Source organism: Oryctolagus cuniculus, chromosome 5 (genome assembly GCF_051225735.1).
Source record: "Oryctolagus cuniculus isolate XC-2025 breed Fujian yellow rabbit chromosome 5, ASM5122573v1, whole genome shotgun sequence".
NCBI classification, from domain to species: Eukaryota; Metazoa; Chordata; class Mammalia; order Lagomorpha; family Leporidae; genus Oryctolagus; species Oryctolagus cuniculus.
Genome location: NC_142871.1, coordinates 17,822,555 through 17,839,258, shown reverse-complemented (window position 1 = coordinate 17,839,258; position 16,704 = coordinate 17,822,555). Strand labels below are relative to the sequence as shown.

At 50.5% G+C, this 16,704-nt stretch overlaps 1 long non-coding RNA gene across 3 annotated transcripts; it reads right to left on the bottom strand.

The window, feature by feature from the left end:
- Positions 1–698: 698 nt before the first annotated feature.
- Positions 699–8,209, bottom strand: LOC138843072 (uncharacterized). 3 transcript variants are annotated; one of them, XR_016233626.1, is made up of 3 exons: positions 6,729–8,209; positions 2,496–2,706; positions 699–1,272 (listed from the first exon to the last, which is right to left on the bottom strand). It is a non-coding gene; the product is annotated as an uncharacterized LOC138843072 (long non-coding RNA). The 3 variants fall into 3 exon arrangements; XR_007915890.3 differs by lacking the exon at positions 699–1,272 and adding an exon at positions 1,501–1,770; XR_016233627.1 differs by lacking the exon at positions 699–1,272 and adding an exon at positions 1,501–1,770 and having other exon boundaries at positions 2,496–2,703; positions 6,729–6,923.
- Between the last annotated feature and the right edge of the window lie 8,495 nt (positions 8,210–16,704).

The window sequence follows — 16,704 nt, the reverse complement described above, 5'->3', positions numbered from 1 at the left end:
TTTCCCTCTTGATGGGTGAGAGGTGTCCATGGAGCACCCGCTGTTCTCCACTGCTGTCTCTATGGCATGGAGCGCCAGCTCAGGGACACTAGTACATAAATAAAGCACACAGTATTTAGGAAACAAATCTTCTATCAAGTTGTACATTTTGATGCTTGGGATCCAGACTCTCTGTGCCCTCACTATGCCAGCAGCAACCATAGAGGGGTCTGGGGTTTGGATTCCACCTTGACTGCCATAGACCCCACCTCTACCCCCATACATGCATCCTCCAGGGCGCCTCGCTGGAGCAGCTGGAAGGCCCGGCCTGCAGGGCTGGAGTAGCCCTCACTCTCTGATCAGGTCTCATGCTGGGACCAGGCTCCCAGGGCTGTCTCACTTTCCCCATGGGAGCTCTACCCCTGGGCTGTGGCTCAGGCAGAGTACGAAGATAAGGGACAGGGTGGGAGGTGGAAAGATAAGTTAGAAACATGGCCAGCCATTTCTCACATGTCCACACGGGGAGCCCATGACTGTGTCCGTGGTCCCTAAAACAACGAGGTACCCTCTTCACCTAGCAGAGAGGCATTGCGAGCCTGAACCTAGGTCACCATACGTGTTCAGACCCCACGTTGGAGGCCAGTCGTGGGCTCATCCCAGGAGTCCTGTGCACTGGGGTGGGGCAGCAACACTCTTCCACAAGATGCAACGGAGACAAGTTTCAGGGCACACGACAGCTTTATTAGCACCAAGCACACCTTGTAAAGGGCAGGCAGAGGGCGCCTAACTGATTCATGGCAGCACTAATTCTATAGCTGAAGGTGGTATTGGTGCCACTATGCTTCTCAATCAGCTTGAAGGTCACATAGGCTCCTAGCTTTCCAGGTGGGCCTGGGCCACACCCAGGAGCTGTTTACCTGATTGGCAGAGGCAGGGCTGGGGAAACGTGCCTGGGGCTCCTGGGCCTGCCAGCACTCAGATAACTGCATGGGCTAGGCAGGCAGTCTCACGGGATCTCCCACAGTGGAGTGTGCTGCATTGGGTCGCTGGGCCATTGGTAGAGCAGGGAATGACAAGGCACAGCTAGTGAAGAGATGTGATCCAAGTCATAGCACCAATGTTCCTGAACTTGGGCTAATGGCTCATGAGAGGTTAAAATACAGAATCAATACATAAAAACAAAATGGTACAGAAACTCCAAAAGCACCCAGTGGTGAATGTCCCAGGTAGGCAGCGTCATGTCAGCCGTGTGTCACTGTGGTTGTGATTAAAGCATCACAGATGGGAGAGGCCCTGGTTAGAGAAAAGACAGGTGATGCCCTGCTCCAGGACAGCCCCAGCTACTCCTAGAGTCCTCCTCCCGTCTCAGGAATTCTCCACACACACACACACACACACACACACCCCATCAATTGCAATAAAGAAGGAATCTTCCTCAGGTCCTCAGCACAGATGCTGTTCCCCCTGCCCGCCCACTCTCCTGCCCTGAGAGTGGACTTTGCTTACAACAGACCTTGCTTGTTCATTTTTTTAAATATTGTATTTATTTATTTGATCAGTAGAGTTACAGACAGTGAGAGAGACAGATAGAGAGAAAGGTCTTCCCTCTGCTGGTTTCTCCCCAAATGGCCACCATAGCTGGAGCTGCACCAATCCGAAGCCAGAAGATAGGTGCCTCCTCCCGGTCTCCCATGTGGGAGGGCTCAAGCACCTGGTCCATCTTCTACTGTTATCCCAGGCCACAGCAGAGTGCTGGACCTGAAGAGGAGCAGCCAGGACTAGAACCAGGTCCTAGGATAGAAGGGAGGGAGGATGGGAAAGATCTGCCAGACGAAGCTGGGATGACCATGCAGACCGTCCTGGGGTGGCACCAGGAAGGGAGGCAGGAGCTGGCATTGGAGATGGTTCTGAAGGAACCAAGGGAGAGAGAGAGAGAGAGCAGAAGAATCGGGAGAACCGGGATTCTAGGAAGAGAGGACGGCGAACGAGCAGCTCTAGAACAGTGACAGCCACGGGGTGGAGGCCAGCAGAGCGGGGTGAGGGCACTGAAATCCAAGCCGTGAGGAAGAGATGAGCAGGAGGAGGAGGAGAGGCGTGAGGGAAGGCACAGCGCCAGATGCTGCTGTTGTTGTAGGGAGGACACACCACACTGGATCACATTCTCAGACACACACTCAGACATGCACACATAGGTACAACACACACACACATGCATTCATGTCTACACTCTCACATGCACACACAGGCACACACATCCACATTCCCACATGTACATCTGCCAGATTCCACACCATCGCACCAACACTATCACACCCACATGCACACGCCCACACACTTGCATGCACACACAGGCACAGCCCATGCATCTATGTACACATTCCAATACTTACATGCACACACACCCAGGTACAGCACGCTCACATGCACAGAGCACCCACACCGTGCACGCACACACTGGGGTGGCTTCACCTCATCTCCAGGGAAAACCCCTTCCCGCCACCCCTGGCCCTAGTTACCTGTAGACTCCAGCATCTCCTCCCTGGGCAACAAGAAGTTCCCCAGCCACCTTGTGCAGTCTCCCACGGACACCTTCCGCAAGAACTCAGTCAGCTGCCTGTCATTCTCCCAGGTCGTCTTCAACCAGCTGGCCCCAGGATGAACCTCTGTCCACTTTCTGGCGTCCGGGTCAAAGAGCTGTCACCAGCTCTGTGACAGCAGAAAATCCTACTAAAAGGCAGGGGTCAAAAAACTGACAGTTCCCTGGGCTCATCTCTTCATCAATCAAATGCTCCTCCTTTTGCCTCTGCCCACAAAGAAACCTCACTCTTCAGATATGGCTCCACCATCACTCTTCCTACCCCCTAGCCCATGGCCCTGTTGGGGAGGTGCCAGGCCTGGATGGCAGAGGGTCTGCAGATGCAGCCCACACAGATTGCGGGAAGCTGGGAGTGTGTGGGGTTGCCCTGGAGGGTGCTGGATCATCGTGGGACAGGGTCAGGGTGCAATCAGAGTTGGATGAGGGAGAGTTCCAGGTGCAGGATACAGTTCAGTCCCTTGGACACTGATGCTGATGTGGTACTAGTACAACTCTTGGAAGCTCAGGAGGCGATGGCCCATACTACATGCACTGGACAACTCAGAACCTCCATGGTAGGTTGTTCAGGGAGGGAACAAAATGTTGAGAGAAGCACACGTGCCAGAGTGGAAATAAAACAAAAATGCAAGGAAATGTCCAGGCCTCTGCTCCACGGGACACAGGTTCACCAAGCAAACAGAGAAAAGCGCCCGCATCATCAGAGCCACAGCCATGCCTCCTGCTCACGCCTGGGACTGGCCATAGCAGAAGGTGTCCCCAAAGTGGGCTCCCAGTGGTAATGGGGGTGAAGAATCCTGACTCGAGAGATCCCAAGTGCACGTGCCGAGCTGCCGGAACTAAGGAAGGTGCTGTGATTACAATGCTGTGGGGACCTAGCAGCAAACCAGATGTGCAGCCAACCTGGAACTGCCTGACTAAATCATTACAAAAAAACCCACAAAACACAAGGGCCAGCACTCAGGAGGCTGAAATGCAGCCGCCCCAGCAAGAATTCTGAAATCCTTGTGTCCAGTTTCCAGACTTCAGCCATGGCTCTGACCCAGACCCCACAACTTGAGGGGAGAGGTCATGTTCCCTCCAGGAAGGGCCCTTCAACCCCACGGCAAGGGCAGTGACACTGGTGGCCTTTCTCAGGGGGTGGACGGCCATTTGCTTGGCTAACCAGTGGCAAAGTAGAAAATACCCCAGGAAAGTGGGTGTTTGAAGTAGTGGTTAAGCTGTGGCTTGGAGCGCCCACACCCCACATTGGAGGGCCTGGGGCTGAATTCTGGCTCAGCTTTGCATTCTGGCTTCCTGCTATTGTGCACCTGGGGAGGCAGCAGGTGATGGCTCAAGTAGTTGAGTCTTGGCTCCCACAAGGGAGACCAAACCGAATTCTAGGCTCCTTGCTTTGGCCTGGCTCAGCCCTGGCTGTTGTGGGGAGTGAACCAGCGAATGGAAGATCTCTCTCTTTCCCTCTCTCTTTCTGTGTTTTTCAAGTAAATGAAAATAAATAAATAAAAATTTAAAAGAAAATACAACACCTAGACATTCATATAATGCATAGTATATTGATTAATAACACCCAAGTATCTGAAGCAGTTTTGTGGCTGCCTTGTAATTTTGTGGTACAAGTGTGGCCAGGTAGTGAGTGGACACCTGGTCCAGGTTCTACTCACAGGAGTTTTTCTGGGTCAGTACCCCACACAATGGCCAGTTCACATTCCATGCAGTTGTATTAGGAATGAACAGTCTTAGGGCCGGCGCTGTGGTGCAGTGGGTTAACGCCCTGGCCTGAAGCACCGGCATCCCATATGGGCGCCAGTTCTAGTCCTGGTTGCTCCTCTTCTGATCCAGCTCTCTGCTATGGCCTGGAAAAGCAGTAGAATATGGCCCAAGTCCTTGGGCCCCTGCACCCCTGTGGGAGACCCGGAAGAAGCTCCTGGCTCCTGGCTTCGGATTGGCTCAACTCCAGCCTTTGCGGCCAATTGGAGAGTGAACCAGTGGATAGAAGACCTTTCTCTCTCTGCCTCACTTCTCTCTGTGTAACTCTCTGACTTTTGAATATATAAATAAAATCTTAAAAAAAAAAAAGGAATGAATAGTCTTTAAGTGAGCCACTTGCAGCATCAGGGCATCAGGGCTGCCCTGCTAGGCAGGCCACGTGCAGTGTTGGGCACTGCCTCCCCCATAACCTGGATAGTACATTTAAAAACCCAATACCTCTAACACTACACTAGTGTTCTATCTTCTCTCATGTTTGATCCCACCCTGGTCCCTAGAAGTTTCTGTAAATTTCTTAGACTTTGCAAGCCTTGTTGTCCTACTGACATCCACTCACCTCTGGTTTTGTAGCACAGAAGCAGTCAGAGAGAGTACATGAATGAGTGAGTGAGGCTGCATTGGCTACTGTGGCCCTGACTCAGGACCACTCAAAACAGCAGGCATTTGTGGTGGCAAAAGATCCTGTGTGGATTTCATGGTGATTCCTTTTTTTAAAGGCAGAGTTACAGAGAGAGGGAAAGGGAAAGATCTTCCAACCACTGGCTCACTGGCTCATTCCCCAAATGGCCGCAGATGGGGCAGGGACCCAAGTACTTGGGCCATCCTCCACTGCTCTCCCAGGCACATTAGCAGGGAGTTGGATCAGAAGTGGAGCAGCCAGGACTTGAACTAGCGCCCATATGGATGCTGGCACTGCAGATGGCGGCTCAATGCACTGCACCACAGCACCAGCCCCCAGGGCTATTCCTAATGGAGAATCAGGACATGGGCTCTCAGTGTCCCGTGACACTCGCAGCAGGGACATGCACACCATTTGAGTGTGACTCCTGGTTTGAGACTGGGCCCTGGGAGAGAGGAGGCTTCTGGTCATGGGCTCTCGGTGACCACCAGCCTCAGGGCTGCCGTCATGAGCCGGAGTCCTCACTCCCTAGGTCATGAGAAAGGCCCGGCAGCCACAGATGAACAGGATTCTCAGCTGGCAGAGCAGGGCCGGAGGGAACTCAGCGACTGCAGAGGCAGGTGGCCCACTCTCTGAGATACCAGCACTGAGACCGCACCTCCTGCCCTCAGCTCACACCTGCAGTTCCAGGACTGACCCTCTGGCCCACGTAAGCCACAAGACTGCTGGGTAAGAGAGAAGGGACAGTAGGCCCCAAACCACAGGACTCCACTACTATCCCTAGAGGCCACCAGAAGCCACAGGCAAGATAGGACCCACTGCCGCGTCTTACACAGGCAGCAGGGACTCCCCCTGAAGCCACCACGGCAGGGTTGCACCCGGTAGTCGGGTGTTCTCATCTGGGGTAGGCAAAGTAGGATGGCGGCCAACTCTGGGCTCCATTCGCTTGCATGGCGTCTCTGTCCGCCTTGGGAATGGGGGGAGTCGGCAGGAAGCTCAGGCAGGGACAGGTGAGCTGGAGTTTCTGCCTGCCCCACACTGTGTCTCTGCGCCCCTCACCTGTCAGCCCAGGATGCCCACTTTCCCACCACACCCTTGTGTCTCATCCAGGACCAGGAAGCAGGAGACACCATGATGGCCATGTGGAAATTAAACTCCACCTGGAGGCACCTTGAAGCCCCAGAGAGCCGCACACAAGCCCAATTTCACTGTATTTAGGCATTCGGTTAGGGCGCCTCCCTCTATCTCACAGGAGGCTGATGGAGCATGTGAATCCCTCCCTCTCCGGCTTCCCCTCCCCCCACAGGTAACTGGGGCCCACGCGTGACAGGTATCTCTGTGTGGGGTGGTCCACAGGCACGTGTGAGTGTATATTCTCTGTTAATTAAATATATTGCTCGCACGTGAGCATGGTGGTTTTTTTGTTTTGTTTTTTAACCTCTGCTTTAAACTCTTAGCTCTGTGAGGCAAGCACTGGGAGTAAAGATTCAATCGCAGGCCCACAGCACCTGCACACGAGGCAGGTGAATATGAGACAGACATGAGGCAGCCACAGCTGGTCCCTATGTAGGAGGCTCCTGCCTGCGATCTCGATCTCCATCCCTGTGCACTGCAGCTGCAGGACGCCCCGCGGTTTCCGCTGCCATTGCCCTGGCTTCACCTCGCGCCCCGAGGACGCATTTTGCCCGGATTTCTCTGGTCAGGGCGCTCACGCCCCACTCTCCTCGCCAGCGCCCTGGGGAGGTGCGGCGGCGCCAGAGCCCAGCTCACCTGCTGCCCGCGCCGCGAGGTGCCGTCCCGCAGCTGGAGCGGAACCTGGAAGCAAGGAAGGAACTTGCCGCGGACTCCAGCCAGCGCCGCGGACGACCCGAACCCTGGAGTTGCCTTCTCCACACCAGGCACGGGCACAGAAAAGCCTGCGGGTGTGCGGTGCCGCTGCAAACATGGGGCTTGTAGGAAGTGCTCACAGGTGGTGACTCAGAGCCCGGGGCTCCGCTGCCTGGCGCAGCCAGCCCTCGCCTCGCACTTCCTCTCCGCTTTCTTAATGCTTTTTTTTTTTTTTTTTTGAATTGTTTATTTTTATTGTACGCGCAGAGAAACAGAGACCTTGCATTCATTGTCTCACTCCCCAGACGCCTGCAGCAGCCAGGGCTGGGCCAGGAATCCAGGACCAAGAACTGCATGTGGGTCTCCCCGGAGGGTCACAGGGGCTCTGGTACTGGAGCTCTCACCAGCAGGGAGCGGGATCCAGGGGGAGTGGCAGGGACTGCACCCAGGCACCCCCTTAGGGTTATGGGGTTCCCGAGGCTGCGGGTGCAGCCTCTTCTTCAGATGTGCCCCCCACCCCTTCCCGTCTTCATAAAACAAAGAACTCATTAAGAATAAAAGCAAACTTCTCAAAAAAAAAAAAAAAATAGTCTGCTCAGCGTGTTATACCTAAGCCAGTATTGGAGAATTTGGAATGAGTGATTCCCAATGCCCCAACAGGGCTGGGCTTCTGCACACTCCCTCTGGTCACTGGTAGCCCTGATTAAAGAGGTGGAGGAAGGGCAGGGCCGCTCTGGATCTGCTTTTAGGCAGTGGGAAAGTGCCTGGGTTGTTTCTGTTTAGGGGCCAATGACGCTGGGGGGATGGAGTTGAGTTGTTCTGGCCATAGAAGGCGTCAAGTGCTGGCAGAGGTGACTCCATGAGGAGCGCCCCCAGAAGGCCTTGGCAGGAGGCACGTATGGTGCTTTGGTAATCAGGAAACAAACAACACCGAGCAGCCCTGGGAAGATGCTTTAGGACCCACCACGTGTCCCCACGCCCTGACCAGGTGGCCCCGCCTAGAAGGAGCCCCGAAATAGTTTTGTGGCCATGCCTGGGCCCTGAAGAGACTATTTAGGGTATTTCTGCTCTCTTCTCCTAGACAGGCTAGCTTAAGAAAAGACCACGTGCCTTAAAAGATAATGTGATTATGAGGGTGGGAGGGAAGCAAAAGAGCAGTAGGCTAGTGCTAGTTTCAGGAGGGAGGCAGGAAGCAAACGTGCAGGAGGCTGGAAGATGCCCCCCCCCCCCCCCAGGAGCTGGCTTCCTCGTGCTGCTCAAGCGCAGTTGCCGTGTGTGGCCTTGAGTGGACGTGAGGTTGCAGCTGGCCCCCAAGAACCTTCCAGACAGGTCTGCTGAAGCTGCTCCTTCTCAGGCCATGCCCCCAGGTGGTGTTTGCATATGATGGAGTTTGTGGGTTTGTTGTCCTTGTTGTTGCCTGTTTTCTAAAGGAAGAAATAACAAGAGTTGCCAGAAGGAGGAATTCTGAATTCTGTAGTGAGGTGGTCCATCCTCATTCACTGCGACTGCTGTGGAATGGACGGGACGAGGGCTTGGTCTTGAAGAGGTACCGGAAGGATCCCCAGTGCGGGGTCGGGGGGTCAGGTCAAGACTGGGCTTCGGAGACCAGCCAGGGATTTGCAGTGGTTGAAAGCCGCCTTCACAGGAAAAGGGACACAGGGAAGAAACAGGGACAGTGCCCGGGAACTTGGCTTTGCCTTCTGGGAGTGGCTTGCCCAGTTTCCTGAAGACTTTCTGACGTTAGGAAAAGGATTTTCCCTGCTTTTGCAGAGAATCCAGCTTGAATGAATCTGAGCTGTGTGCGAACATAACCGTGCCCACCTGGCCAGAAATTCCGGGGGAGATGCAAGAAGAGGGTTGTGGGCGGCCCTCCAAGAGGAGATGGAAGCCCCGGAGCTGCTCGGCCCGGAAGGAAGGCTGTGCTGCGGAGCTCGGGTGCTCGGCCCTTCTGCCTGCATTTGCTCTGCTGCCTCTGCACCCAGGACCCCAGCCTGCACTCAGCCGGAGTGGAATAAGGACGACACAATTGCAGTCAAGGGGAGGCATCAGAGGGTTCATGGCACAGTGCAGGGAGGCTGCATCCCGTATCTGAGAACCCGGCTGAGTCTTGTTTGCTCTGTTTCCAGTTCAGCTTCCTGCAGATGTGACCTGGGAGTCAGCAGACGGTGGCTTAAGCACTTGGGTCCCTGCCACCCACATGGGAGACTCGGATGGAATTCTGGCTCCCCTTTGGAAGTGGGTTAAAAGCCTGGGACAGGATGTGTCCGGTCCTTTTTTCCCTTCCTTTCCCTGGTCTCTTGCCAGTACAGGGCTAGCTGCAGCCCTGTGCCTTCAGGGTTCGTGTCCTTTAAGCTACCCACCCCGGGCTTCCTGGCCTAGATGCTCTTTCATGTGGCTGGTTCCTGGTACTCAGTATGAACCCAGATCTACCTCTCTCCTATAGATAAAGTTCTCACTTTCCTATGCATCTTTCACACTAAATAAAAGCTTAAAATGTACTATGCTGCCTCGTTCATTTATGCCGGTATTCAGAATTCTTCTCTGATTATTAGGCAAGAACCCACGCAGGTTTATTAATATGAGAAAGTTATTAATAAGCATATGGTGTTATCGCATGGCACCCCAAATTCCGATATCATATGGCACCCCAAATGGGACTTTTGGGGAACTTCAAGGGGGCCATATTCCATTTTAGGGGGTCAAATTCCGATATCAGTGACATCAGAAGGTCTGTCTCAGCAAGGCGTGAGAAACAGTTGGTGGTTTTAGGTTTGTTGGGAATTACACTCTGCATAAGAAAGCCGGAGCTTCCTGGTGATCCTGCCAATGATTGCTGTATTCTAATTTTAGGGAAGAGCGCTTAGTTCCAAAATCCCCCAAATGTCCATTGCTTTGTAGAGTTTTAATCAAGCAGAATGCTAGTGTAGGAGAAAACGTTGCTGCTTTACGCAAGGCTGAGCTGTTGGTGGAAAAGAATTAAAAGGCAACAGGCTCCCTGGTATATACTTCCCACTAGAATAAAGATAGTTGTTATTAAAGCTTTAATTCAATCTGTGCTACAAATGCAACAATGGTTAGGTTGTCAAAACTGTGGAATAGATCTAAGTGAACCTTTAGATAAGTACAATAAAGAAATGAAAGAGTTACAGAAAGAACTGCAGAAGAGGGGAGACATTTTAAAAAAAGGGCCTGCTTTGAACACTGGGGCTTCTAGTAAAGACTAGATTAGGAAGGGACTATTCTAGCTTGTGTAGCCAATTTCTGCATAGCTCGGCAGCACTCCAGGCCTTGGCTTGTGTGGGCAGCTCGTTATCTCACACCTGTCCATCATTGTAACCCATGCTCTGAAGATGCTCTTAGAAGTCAAAGAAATTATAACTAGATAATAATGGACAACAGTCTGTCATTGTAAGAAGAAAGGACCATTATGTGACTTATGATATAAAAAATAAAGGCTGGTGTTTGAGAGCCAGAGCCATGCCATCAGCTTTGCTGTGTCTCTCATTTCTTCCCACATCTTGGGAACCCCTGGACCTGCTGGAGCTGGACCCGGCACTGCCCGGTCTGACAACATCTTGAAAGGAGTTTTACCTATTTCACACCCAGCAAACCCTTTGTCCGGGAGCAGAGGCTGAGGTGGGAAGAGTTAGACCCCATTCCTTGGAAGCCCCAGTGTGCATGCAGACGGCACTCTGCTCTCCGTTCCTTGCTGAGAGCCTGCCTGCCTGTCTGGTGTATTCTCACTGTTCTGCCCTACTTCCTTGCTTACCACTAAGTCTCTCATCCGAATTCTTGCTTGTGCAAAAGCAAGAACTCGTAGTCCAGCCGTCTCTGCTGACAATACCAATGCCCGCTTCCTAGAACGTCACATGCGTAGCTTTAAAAAGACCTCAGCCAAGATTATCTCACACAAGCTTTACCTTCCATACCTTATCTTTCGTAACATTCCCGCATTTCCTCGGCTACTTGTCCTGTATGGTTTCTCTGTCTTGTAGAACGCCAGGTATTTCAGTTTAGGACAAATATTGTTTTTTCCATAGTCAAAACACATCTGTGCCATCCCATAGCCTCACTTATCAAGACACCTTCTAATGCCTATATAGCTTATATAGCTTACATATATATATATATATATATAATTTATTCTCTCTCCTACCACAAGTTTTCTAATTTGTATCTTGAAATAATCCTTTAAATAATCTCTAAATTAAGAGAAAAACATTTTAAATAAAAGGGCATATAGCATTTTGACACTTTAAAGCAATCTTGAAATGCTACTTATAAAAATATAACAAGTTAGAAAAATATATTTGTTAGCAGACCCAAATAGTCTTTTTAATAGAATTTGAGATGTTAAGAAGACTTACATTTATTTTTTTATTTTTATTTTTTTTTTTTGACAGGCAGAGTGGACAGTGAGAGAGAGAGAGAGACAGAGAGAAAGGTCTTCCTTTTGCCGTTGGTTCACCTTCCAATGGCTGCCGCGGCTGGTGCGCTGTGGCCGGTGCATCCCGCTGATCCTATGGCAGGAGCCAGGTGCTTTTCCTGGTCTCCCATGCAGGTGCAGGGCCCAAGGACTTGGGCCATCCTCCACTGCACTCCCGGGCCATAGCAGAGAGCTGTCCTGGAAGAGGGGCAACCGGGACAGAATCCGGCGCCCCAACCAGACTAGAATCTGGTGTGCTGGCGCCGCTAGGCGGAGGATTAGCCTATTGAGCCGTGGCGCCGGCCTACATTTATCTTTAGAAACATTTATCTCATTTACATTTATCCCATTTATACTTAGAAACTGTCCTAGATGACTTAAGAAGCTGATACATTGGAAAAGATAGTTATTTTAAATCATTTTCTTGTCAAAGAAAACTGGAAAGGCCGGTTCTTCATATTTAATCCACAGAACGCAGTACATATTATAACTTTATCTGATTTATTCTTAGTCAAAATACCACTGTGATGATTTTAATAACAAACAAGGATAAGTATGATAAGCAGGCATACAGGATAAAATTGATTAGGTTTGTGAGCTGGAAGACCACTCTTTCACCACGCCCCTGTGCGACCTCATGCCCCGCCTGCCCACACCTGTGTGTCAGGTTATTTAACCATGCCTCTTTGGAAGTGGATAAAAGGCCTGAGATTGAGCCGTGGTGGGCCCACCCCATGCTTTCTGGCCTGCAGCTCCTCCACGTGGCTGGCTCCTGGTACTCCATCTGAATCCAGACTTCTCTCTCAGGCAGGGCCCTCACTCACCTATGCGTTTCTCTCACTGAATAAAAAGCTTAAAACTTATCATGCTGCCTCGCTCATTTATGCCGGTATTCAGAATTCTTCTCTGAATATTAGGCAAGAACCCACAGGCTTATTAATATTGGGAATGTATTAATAAGCACACGGTGATATCATAATTGGCACCCCATATTCTGATATCAAGTATAGCATTTTTGACCAGCAAAAATATCTTTTTTTTTCCTTTGTAAAACACTCAGTTTGGAAAACAATGATGTAACTCAGAATTCTGTCAAATAGCCATTCTTCATTTAATCTCAGGACTACTGAGGTCCAGATGTTTTACAGTAGAACACCATTTTTTTTTTTTAAATTTAAGTGGGCTTAAACTAAAACTTGCTATTTTTGTAAGATACACCCGAGGGGCTATAGGAATAGAGCTCTGATCACCCATTGTTATTTATGACTGAGTGGACTTATAAACCAAATTACAAAACACATTTGGCAAATTACGAAGCAATTTCTCACTGAAGACACTTTTCTAGATTTTACACTGAATTTAAGCCAAATTTTTTTAAAAAAATCCTTTAAGTGCCCCAGGCCAATGGTGTCCTGGTCAATACTCAGCTACTTAGGGCATCGCTGAGACAAACAAACATTCAGGTAGCTGCCAGGCAGCTTCCAAGGGTGGCTGTGGACCAGGAGTGGGCTGTGGACTGCAGGGGGTGTGGAGGACTCTAACCTTAGCTTCCCCCAGAGACAGGCTGAGGTAGCTTCCTAAAGATGCTACTCAGCATAAAGCTCTACCTCCCTAGATTACAACCCAGGGGCGTCAGAAGGGACCCAGGCAAAGTTGCCCGTTGCATCCTGAGAGAGCCCACAGGAAGAGAATAAAGGAAACCAGGTGCAGTTGCATTCTCTGAGAGTCCTTGGATGAAGGAAGCTGACGTGGATGGAGCAGCAGTGTCCCCAGCTGACCCAGGCAGAGGTCTCACCGACAGTGAGTGGTGGCCACTGGCTTTTCCTTAGCCCTGGCTGTTCTGGGCTGTGTCTTCTCCTACTGCCTGCCTTTGCGTTGACTCCCAGAGATGCTATGAATGACCCCTGACATGGAGGGATGGCCCAATTTTATCTGCAAGCAGAGCAAAGCAGTCACCTTAACTCTTCCAGCCAGAGTCATTTTAACACCCAGGTTGTTTCAGGCAGGACCATTAGCAGCAAGCAGAGGGAGAGCTCTCGATCCACCCTGTAGCTTCATTTATCAAGACATAGGACAGAGGGAGAGCCAGGGCAAAGGCGGAGAGAGAGACATGGAAAGGCAGGGTCATCACCCTTAGGTCCTGAGTGTCCGCTGCAAGAACCTTCCAGCTCTCCTAGAGAGTAGCCCTAACAGAGCTCTGTTCCCGGAGGTTCCCAGGAAGAAAAATCGAAATTAGGTCAGAAGGCCAATAGCACCTGTGGATTCTCCCCCCAAAGCCAATAGCACCTGTAGATCCTCCCCCAAAGCCAATAGAATGCCTGGATTCTCCCGAGGTGAGCTGCCCCTGCCAGCCGCACCACTCATAGGAAGTTGGTTGTGATCAGGAGAAAAGTCTAAAGAAATTTCAGAGGACAAACAATCATAAGAAAAGAAGGAGTTTACGGGAGATTTTAACAGCTTTCCTCCAAAAGGGGCTTACCTTGTCCCAGCAGAGTCACCAAGAACGTGTGTGGTTGGAGAGTCCTAAGGAGTGGACCAGCTTGTTATGAACCTCACACAAGTTGGGCAGGGATCAGACATGATATAAACACAATGGTCAAAGTTAATTTTAGGGAAGGAAGTACAGGACTTAGGAATGCAGGAGCGGGCCAAGACCCAGAGCTCAGGCGGAGGCTGAGACACCGGGCCCCACAGACAGTTGGGGCTGTGACTTTATACTCACTGGTCTCAGGCGAGGGGTCCTCCATGCAGTTTTGGATGCACCTGCTGTGTAGGCCTCTGGCTGTTATCTGGTCTGCATGCAGCGTCTAAGTGAAGATTTCCCAAGCTTGCAAAGTTTTGAACTCGCAGTTTTTCCCCCTCAGCTTCAATTTGCCTTTCTCTGTCTCCCGTGTCAAGGCCAAGGGTAAAGGAGGCAGAGATGGAGAAAAAGAGAAACAGAGAGGTTGGATTTGCTTTTGTCTGCTTCCCCAGTTAACCCTTAGCTGTTTCCTGACTCAACTGCATGTGTAGATATTATATGCATGGACACATGTGCTATTTTTTCTTGAAAACAGGGATATTAAAATAACCTGACATGGGGTTCACGACAATGATCATAACGTGAGGAAAGAAGGGTATATTCTTTTTTTTTTAAAGATTTATTTTATTTATTTGAAAGAGTTACAGAGGGAGAGACAGAGAGAGAGAGAGAGAGAGAGAGGTCTTCCATCTGCAGGTTCACTCCCCAAATGGCTGCAATGGCCGGAGCTGCGATCCAAAGCCAGGAGCTGGGAGCTTCCTCTGGGTATCCCATGTGGGTGCAGGGACCCAAGGACTTAAGCCATTTTCTATTGCTTCCCAGGCCATTAGCAGGGAACTGAACTGGAAGTGGAGCAGTTGGGATATGAAGCAATGCCCACATGGGTTTCTGGCATTGTAGGCAGGCGGTTTCATCTCCTATGCCATTGTAGGCAGGCGGTTTCATCTCCTATGCCATTGTAGGCAGGCGGTTTCACCTCCTATGCCACGTGCCAGCCCCTATGTATTTGTTTTCAAATATTTATTTATTTAAAGGCTGAATTACAGAGAGAGAGAGAGAGAGAGAGAGAGAGAGATCTTCCATCTCTTGGTTCACTACCCAAATGGCTGCAATGGGTCAGGGCTAAGCCAGGCTGAAGCCAGGAGCCTGCATCTCCATCCAGGTCTCTCCTGTGGGTGACAGGGACCCAAGCACTTGGGCCATCTTCTGCTGCTTTCCCAGACTCATTAGCAAAGAGCTGAATTGGGTAGTGCAGCCAGGACTCAAACTTGTACCCATATAGGATGATGGCGTCACAGCACCAGTCACTATTTTGTATTTTTTAGCTCAATAAGAGTCCAGTTGGTTGACACCTTGATCTTAGCCTTGCAAAAGCCACAATGAAGACAGCCATTGAGCCACAGATTTCCGACCCTCAGATCTGCGTGATAAATAAACATGCATTGATTAGGCAATTAAGTTTATGGTAATTTTTATGACTATAATACAAAAGCATGAACACACCCTACCATTTAAATGAGAATTTGACCAGCTGTAAAGTTCTAGGCCACGCTCCCCTCCGGCCAGGGCTGCCGCTGAGGAATTGGCTGCTGCTCTGTTGCCTTTCACTTCTCTAGATTTTCACTTGTTGGGGGATCCTAAAGGCTGTGGTGGTTTTCTGTATTCTTTCAGTTGATTTTGAACTATGGTCAGGCTTGGTCATAGTTTTGTGGGGGTGAAGGAAGCCTTATCCCCGCCCCACCACTTTCCACGGATGTATTTGTGGTTGTGCCAAGCTCATTGCTTTGTTCAGCCACAATGGTCTTCTCTTCAACAGCCTTTTTTTTTTTTTTTTTTTTTTTGACAGGCAGAGTGGACAGTGAGAGAGAGACAGAGAGAAAGGTCTTCCTTTGCCGTTGGTTCACCCTCCAATGGCCGCTGCAGCCGGCGCACTGCAGCCGATGCACTGCGCTGATCCGATGGCAGGAGCCAGGTGCTTCTCCTGGTCTCCCATGGGGTGCAGGGCCCAAGCACTTGGGCCATCCTCCACTGCACTCCCTAGCCACAGCAGAGAGCTGGCCTGGAAGAGGAGCAACTGGGACAGATTCCGGCACCCCAACCAGGACTAGAACCCGGTGTGCTGGCGCCGCAAGGCGGAGGATTAGCCTAGTGAACACGGTGCCGGCCTCAACAGCCTTTTATAAAAGTTTTGGCTCTGCTTCCAGCCCAGCTCCCTGCTAATATGCCTGGGAAGCAGGAGATGACAGCCCAAGTACCTGGACCTCGCCCCCCAAATGGAAGGCTCAGCTGGGGCTTCTGGCTCCTGGCTTTGGCTTCACCCAGCTCTGGTTATCAAGTCATTTGGGGGAGTGAACCAGCAATGGATGATCTCTTTCTTTCTGTCTCTCCCTCTCTCCACACCGCTCTGCCTTTTAAATAAATAAAATAAATCTTTAAATAAAAGTCCAATTCATTGAGCTATAATGAACAGACAATACTCTTTTGCTTTTTGAATGCAAGAGGTGTAAAGTCCTTAGTCTTTGGGAGTATATTGGAAGCATGTGGGCATCCAACCACGTCCTAAGGCGTACCCACAGATGATCCAGGTAGAGGCAGACCGGTGATACTACCTCAGCCACGAATCTCACATCCACCAGTGAATGCCATGGGGAATCCTGTTTCCACACAGTGCTTCTTCAGGATTGCAGAGAGGAAGACAGCCAAGGATGTTTTCAGTGAACAATTTTGAGCTTTCAAAAAAAAAATGCTAGAACTGCATTCAGTTCACTTTCAGTTCCTGTCACTTCTCTATTTTATGGATTTCGTAAAATCAGTCCACAGAATCCTTGCTTTGTGATAGTTATGATAGATGTTTCAATCAAGCATCCAATCCCTTCCAGTCACTGGAAACACGTGTGAATCCTAAGCTTTAACCACAAAGAACCACACGGAGAGCAACAACATCCTTTAAAAATTGAACTCCACTGAATCGA